This window comes from Malus sylvestris, chromosome 16 (genome assembly GCF_916048215.2).
Source record: "Malus sylvestris chromosome 16, drMalSylv7.2, whole genome shotgun sequence".
NCBI lineage: Eukaryota > Viridiplantae > Streptophyta > Magnoliopsida > Rosales > Rosaceae > Malus > Malus sylvestris.
Genome location: NC_062275.1, coordinates 8295873 through 8303310, shown reverse-complemented (window position 1 = coordinate 8303310; position 7438 = coordinate 8295873).

Genomic DNA, 7438 nt, shown 5'->3' with positions numbered 1-7438 from the left:
AAATTAGTATCAAATTATTTTGAAAAACATGAAAATTTCACCCATCAATGCCCATGAATGTTAAATCAATTTGAAATTTTAATTCTTATGGAATTTAAAAAAAAAATCATTAATTAGCCAAATTGCAAGAAAAATAAGTAAGAAAAAAGAATTAAAAAATAATAAAAGGAGAGTATAAATGTATTCGCAAGTGGAGGGAAAGTGATAGAATTTTGCTTACATAGGTTCCTACTTTTTTTGTGGGACCTATTGTTTTTTGGGGCTAGATGTAGCCCGATTTTATGCTACCCAAAAAAGGAAGTTGCTAGCCCCAATAGTGGATCTAGCCCCATTTTCCGGCTCATTGGGGATGAAATTTCTCGCTAAGGCTAGAAATGTGGTAGCCTCATGAAAGATAAAGCCCCTCTCGGGGATGCTCTTAGAAATTTGGATTCTTTTATTTTGTCCATCTCAATGCGACTGCTTGATGTGCTCTTACCCATCCCCACCCAACCAATGTCTAATTACTTGGATTCTTGCTAGTTCCCACCTATTTTCCATCTTTTTCCTCCTCCCTCTAGTAAATAAAATGCACAAGATATTTTGGATATTAGTTTGAAGAGTACTTAATTAATCTTCCCAACTTAAATAATTACCTAGATAAAGTGCTTAATTTAGATGTTTAATCATAGAACTAGCTGACTCCACAAGATCACAACCACTTCAAGGTTTATATATTATTCTAATTTAAGTAATAATTTATATTGTCGCTAAATTGCATTATACAATCTAGTGATATTCTTTAAACTTGTAAGTTAAAAATCTTAAGTTCAACTTAGATGGATGACAGCTCGATACCTAACTGCGAATGACCAATTTTGTAGCTTTACCCAAATTTACAATCTCAGTATCGTTGTATAGAAAGGAGAGTAAGATTTTCAAATTGTCTATCTACTTCAACTCTCTCTCTAGTGGTAAAGATCACATGCATGCTTGTTGATGTGACTTGTTCGTTGGGTTGATCACTTGGAGTAGATAGATGTGTAAATGTAAAATTGTAATGTAATGTGAAATCCACATATTTACAACTCTGGATTCGACTTTTCCAGTACATGCATGGATGGTGGCCATGTTCACTAAAAAGTAGGGTTATCTAATGGACTTTGAGCTGAAAAAAGGTGGTCGATCGAGCAAAAGACGCTTTGTGCTCCTACCTTAAATATTGTAGTATAAGAGAAAAAGGCCAGTTCCATAGCTTAGTTTAGTCCTTTATTTGTTTGTTTTCTCAACTGACCTAAAACAACTTCCTTTCATCACTACTCAATTAGCCAAGACAAGGTTCAAACCCTAGCTCCTAATAGCTTACTACATTCTTAATTATAATAATAATGTACCATTTGGATGGCTTCAGCGCATGATCATATGTATTATGACTAGCTAATTAGCTAAACAATTATCTAACAGAATCTTATTTGTCAACTAAAGAGGGTACACTCCACTTCAATTAAGGAAAATTCAGCATGTGGCCTAATTATACGCTTCTAATATTCAACAAGTTGGTTCCTTTGATCATATATATAGTTGTCCCACCATTCTTTTCGTGAAGCCAACTTTCAACATTACTGAAAGGAAAAATTAGCATCCCCTAACTACTAATGTTCATTGACTGAGACCTTATTAGTTTTCAGATTTTGATCGAAGTCCCTAGCATTAATGTATTAAGGAATTTACATGTTTTTTTTACTACATCGATATTTTTACACTAAGAGGAGGGGGAGTTCAACAAAGCCACACAATAGGCAGCCTAATTTGGTATCGAATTCGCCATCCACGAGATTTGAACCTAAGACTCTCACTTCCAAGTGAAGATGAATACCACCAGATCGTAGTATTGACTGGCATGAATTTACATGTTAGTTCCTTAGTTTTTTAAGTCAAAATGAGTAATTTATTTAGGGTTTTAATATTCACACCTTTATTAAACTTCTAATTAATTTTCAATTCAAAACATTTTCAAAATAAAATAAAAATAAGTTTGTACCCATTAATTTTCTATAAAAGATTTTCCAATTTTTAATCTTAAATGTACCAATTCATCTAATTTTTTAATTCTTTTAATCATAAATTTAACCATTCTTAAAATATCAATTTGTTATATGTAAAATGTCCCTTTTTTAGTATAAAGGGCACCCATTTTTTTTTTATGTATAATCCATTCAATTTTTTCTTCTAATTCATTTTTTTAATTTATATGGGTACATCCTTTTTTTTGTTGATTTGAGAATGTATCAATGTCAAGTTTAATCGAAAAAATTTACCAATGTTATTGAGCCTAATATCTATTTCTTTTTGTGCTTTTGAAGAATGTACCACATTTTGGTGCAATAATTTTTTGGTTAATTTTGATGAATGTACCCACATATATATATATATATATATATATCTACACACACACACACGTGTGTGTGTACAATATATTTGAGAGTATAATTTATCTTTTAATATAAATAACTAAATTTCAATTTTTAATTTTAAAAATATAATAACCTACATAGAAACACATTATTATATTAATGTCAGAGACTCCAATAAAAAACTGAAAACCAATAAGGTTTCAATCAAAGAACATTGATAACTAGAGAGCGCATCCAAAGTCTCCCTTACTGAAATATAAGATGGATGAAGTCCAAATGTGGTTTTATATTCTCCCTCCAAATGCGGTGTTGAGAAATGAATTCCACATTAAAAGAAGAACCATAGCACGTGCTTATAAGTAATGGACTACTCTATACATTGCCAATTGGTTTTATGGTAGAACCTCAACTTCTTCATGGTAACAGAGCATATTGTTCATGTGTCAAGCCCAATGTCCACACGTGATCCACATCAGGCTTGAAAAATTCGCCTTGCGTGAGGGGGTATGTTGAGAAATGAATCCCTCACCAGAGAAAAGAGAAACCTTGAATGTATTTATAAGTAATTAGGCTATTCGCTATATTACCAATTGTTTTTATGTGGAACCCCAACTTCTTCATGCGGATCGTACATGCTCTTGATAACTTTACGCGCCTTAGGATCCTATTCATTTTCAATTTTTGATCAAGGTCCTTGGTATTAATAACATAATTAATTATTTGAATAATAAAAGATTTTTATTTTTAAATATATTCCTTTAGTGTTAAAAATGTTACAATTAGTATATTTATATTTATGGCTAAATTTTTATCATATATTTTTATTTTTAGTTTGTACAAATTTTTTTTTTCATTTTTAATTTGTACCCATATATTAGTTTCTTTTTGTACCCATATTTTTTAAAGTTTTATTTGTGTTTGTACCCATGTGTACACCGTCACTTGACATTGTATATTTAATCAATGATGGAAAAATTACATATGGTATATTTATGTTTTATGCCCAAACTTTGTATCATATATTTATATTTTTAGTTTGTACCCACTTTTAATTTGCAACATTTTTTTTAATTTGTAGTATTTTCTTTTTAGTTTTATTTTGTACCCATGTATTAATTTCTTTTAGCGCCTGTATTTTTAAAAAATTCATTTGTACTCATAATTTTTTAATCTTTTATATGTACCCTAATTTATTTATGATGTACCACTTTGTTATATGTGAAATGTACCAATTTTTTTGTAAAATGTACCAATTTTTTTGTAAAATGTACCAATTTTTTTAACACTATGGATACATTATTTTGACATTTATGATTTCTTATTTTTACATAGTTTTTATCCATTTATTCAATCAAAATGTTTGAATTTTTTACTGTAACCGTTTCTAATAGTATTATAATGAGGGATTTTAAATTTATAGGATTATAAATCTCATAAAATATCAAACAATTAATGTCAAAACTATAAAAATATTAATATTAATTGTAATATAATGAGGTGTACAAGGTCAAGGACTTTGATCAAACTTTGAATACCATTAAAATTTTAGTCAAAGAATATTAAAGATTAGAGACCTCATCCAAAGTATCCCTTTTAGTTTTTATTTTATTTTCTTTGCCAACACATTGTAAGTTGTAACCTACTTTGCAATTAATCTGCCGCGAGAAAATTTTAGTGGTCTGACTCAAATCTTTAGTACTAGTAAAAAGACGTAACCATCACAACAGCATATACGTATTGCAATATTTAAAAAACTGTGTGTTTTGTGAGATTTGGGGAAATGATAAAACTGGAAAATAAGCTGGATTTGTTGATATATGGGTCCCAGATGACTTATCCTGATTAAATAAAGTGTATTGTCACCACCGTTTAATTATTCTTTATTGTTTGCAGTTCCAACTTCCAACTATTACTTTAGTTGAAATAAAAAACTTTTATTTTAGTTGCAGATTTCTTTCAATGATCGATTAATAGTAGTTTATGCTAATTACGTGTTTAAAATGACATTAGTATTCTAAGAAATGTTAAGGGGATTTTCTCAAAAAGAGTTTTTTATGGGCTTTCTGTCGCCTTACATTTTAATGTTAATTTTCATGTCAACATTATAAAATATTATGCCAAATATCATTTTCTTTAGTATTCTAGTCTAGTCATATGAGATATAGCAAGTTGAAGAAAAAGCTTAACCAAGTACTACTTGCAAATTCAATACTTAATTATTAATGAATCATTGTGTGACTTAACTAAAATCTCTACGTAAATATCGTTGGATGAAAATATTTAAAAAAAAACATTTATAAATCAAAGAATCTATTGGAAAAGGAAAAAGAAACTCAATCTAAATTGCCGGCACGGGACTAGGATGTGATTCATGGGACATTGGTTTGGTATACTTCATAGTCTATAGTTCAAATTAAAATAGTAATATTGAAAAAAAGAGTGAAATTTGAAAAGAAAAAAGATTATGTAGATTAGGAAAAATTTAGGGTTGGCTTGAAAACGGTTAGACAATATATAATGTATTTCTTTAACTTTAACTTGTAATAACCAGGCACGAAAGGTGAAGCACATATAAATCATTGTGTATACTTTGCCTCACCCCTTACCCAAAACCCTTGCTTGCTTCACCTACTTTATTTTCTTTCCTTGATCCAGTCCAGAAGTCCTCTCCTTAAAGCCTAGAAATTGCAGAAGATTTTCACATGCTTCTTCTGTTCCATGGAGTCAAATTTTCAATATATATATATATATATATATATATATATATATATATATATATATATATATATATATATATATATATATGTCTTTGTCAATCGGGTCAGTCCCGTTCTCCTGGACTCTTTTGGCCAAGAAAATTGAGGTTACCTACTGTACAATCTAATTCACCGGTTGCAAAAAAAAGTAAAGCAACAAAAGTTAAATGATCTCCTTCAATGGATTTGGACCAAACAATAAGTGACCTTAATTTTCTTAAACCATAAGATTCAGGAGAACGAGATTGATATGTGATGTCTTTGTTACATTGGTCAAAAGAAGGTAAAACACTCAAACCCCAAATATTCCGGGATTAATACGGCTTGTCTATCCCATAAAAATTGTTTCAAACGTTTACGTGTTTGTCTTTAGTTAAATAGAGATGTTTAGTACAAACATTTTATTTAGCAAGTGTGCAAAACTCCATCAAATCACACCTTATTAATTAACTAAACTAATTGAGTAATTAGTACAAAGCATACTTAAAACCCAGGTTTAAGGCCAAGTAGAATCATCGTGTTATTGGAGTGATGTTGTGCTCCATGCATGTCTAGGCAGTTTAGGTAATAATAAAAGAAAAACCCTAAACAAAACATGTTTTAATTTGTACGTACATGCATGGACCTGAAATAGAGCATGCCTTCCCTGGCATCATTCGTAAATTTGAGCTCATTAGGTTCGATATATATATAACATATAAAACATATTTTGTTTTTTTGTTTTTTCCTTAATCTGAATGATAAAATCAAAAATCAGATTTTCACCTCTGCATTTTCTAATAAGTATGCAGACAAAAATATTGGTTTGTGTTCCAGTCCTATTAGATTAGGAATGTTATTGTGTAAATCCTAGTATATATTGGAATATCTCTTATATTCCTATTAGGAATATATTACCTATTAAATGTTGTAATCCTAAAGGGAAAGGTTTTTACCTATCCTACTACTATACATAAAGGCACAATGAGGTGGAATAGAACACACATCACAATTACACATCTCTCTCTTCTCTCTACTATTGCCGCACCTTTCTCTCTCTCTATGGCCTCCATAATCGCTCAGTAAATTATGCCTACAACAGTTAGGTTGTTATTTATTGTTTATTTCTTTTTATTTTCTGTTTGCTAGGCAAGGTTTGGAATTTACGATTTTCCTCATTCTATCAATAAATCCTATTTTTATGATGCTTGGAAAATATGATTTAAAAACTGGCAAATCCAAAATTGAATCTCTAGATGTTCATGCAGACCTATCAATTGATTAAAAACTAGCTGCCATTTAAAATTGTCCAAAAATAATGGAGTAATTTTGGCAATTGAAAAATTAAGACAAGTACATCCTAAAATTATATAACATTAATATCACGTACATTTAGGGCCTGTTTGGTGTGTTCTTTTTTTTTATCAAAAATTATTTTACTTTAAAGTTAAGCAAGTGCTTGGTACGTAATGTTTATTTTAAAAGCAATGGTCTTCAGACAATCATCTTTTAAAGCAACCTACATGTTACTTTTAAAAGTTATTTTAATAAAAAGCGGAGTTAAGCCTTTTTGAATACTTTCAATTCCTATAATACTGTTCATTTTTTAAAATGACATTGTGTAATCTTCTACATACATTTTTCCTCTTGTAGAACAATGTGACCACCACTATTTACCACTACAATTACTAACCTTACATCAACACCGCCATTACCACCACCATCATTGCCGCTACTATTACCACCATAATCGTCACCACAACCACCACTAGCACCACAACCACAACTGCCATTACCACCACCATCATTGTCGTCATTGTCCCCAACCACAGCCACCACCACCACCACCACCACCACCACCACTACCACTACCCCAACCACAACCACAATTGCCACCACTGTCAACTCAACCACAACTACCATTGCCAGCACCTGCACCCCAATCACCACACGCCACTATTCGCATTGTTATTGTACCCTTACTATTGTTGTTGTCATCACCATCACCATCTCTGGCCCCACTGCCACAACCACTACTATTGCCACCACCTATGACTGCAACCACCAACCTTACACAATTGTTGCAATCACCATCACCATCATTGCCATTGCCACCACCAACAACGCTGCAATCGCCACCACTACTACTGCCACAACTGCTACCTTTGCACCCAACCACCACACCCTATTATTGGCACCACCACATATTCACCATTGACGTTGCCATCATCGCCACTACCCCTGCGACTATTGTTGTTGCCGCCACCCCTACTACGTCTATTTTTTGTTATTATATACAATTATACCACT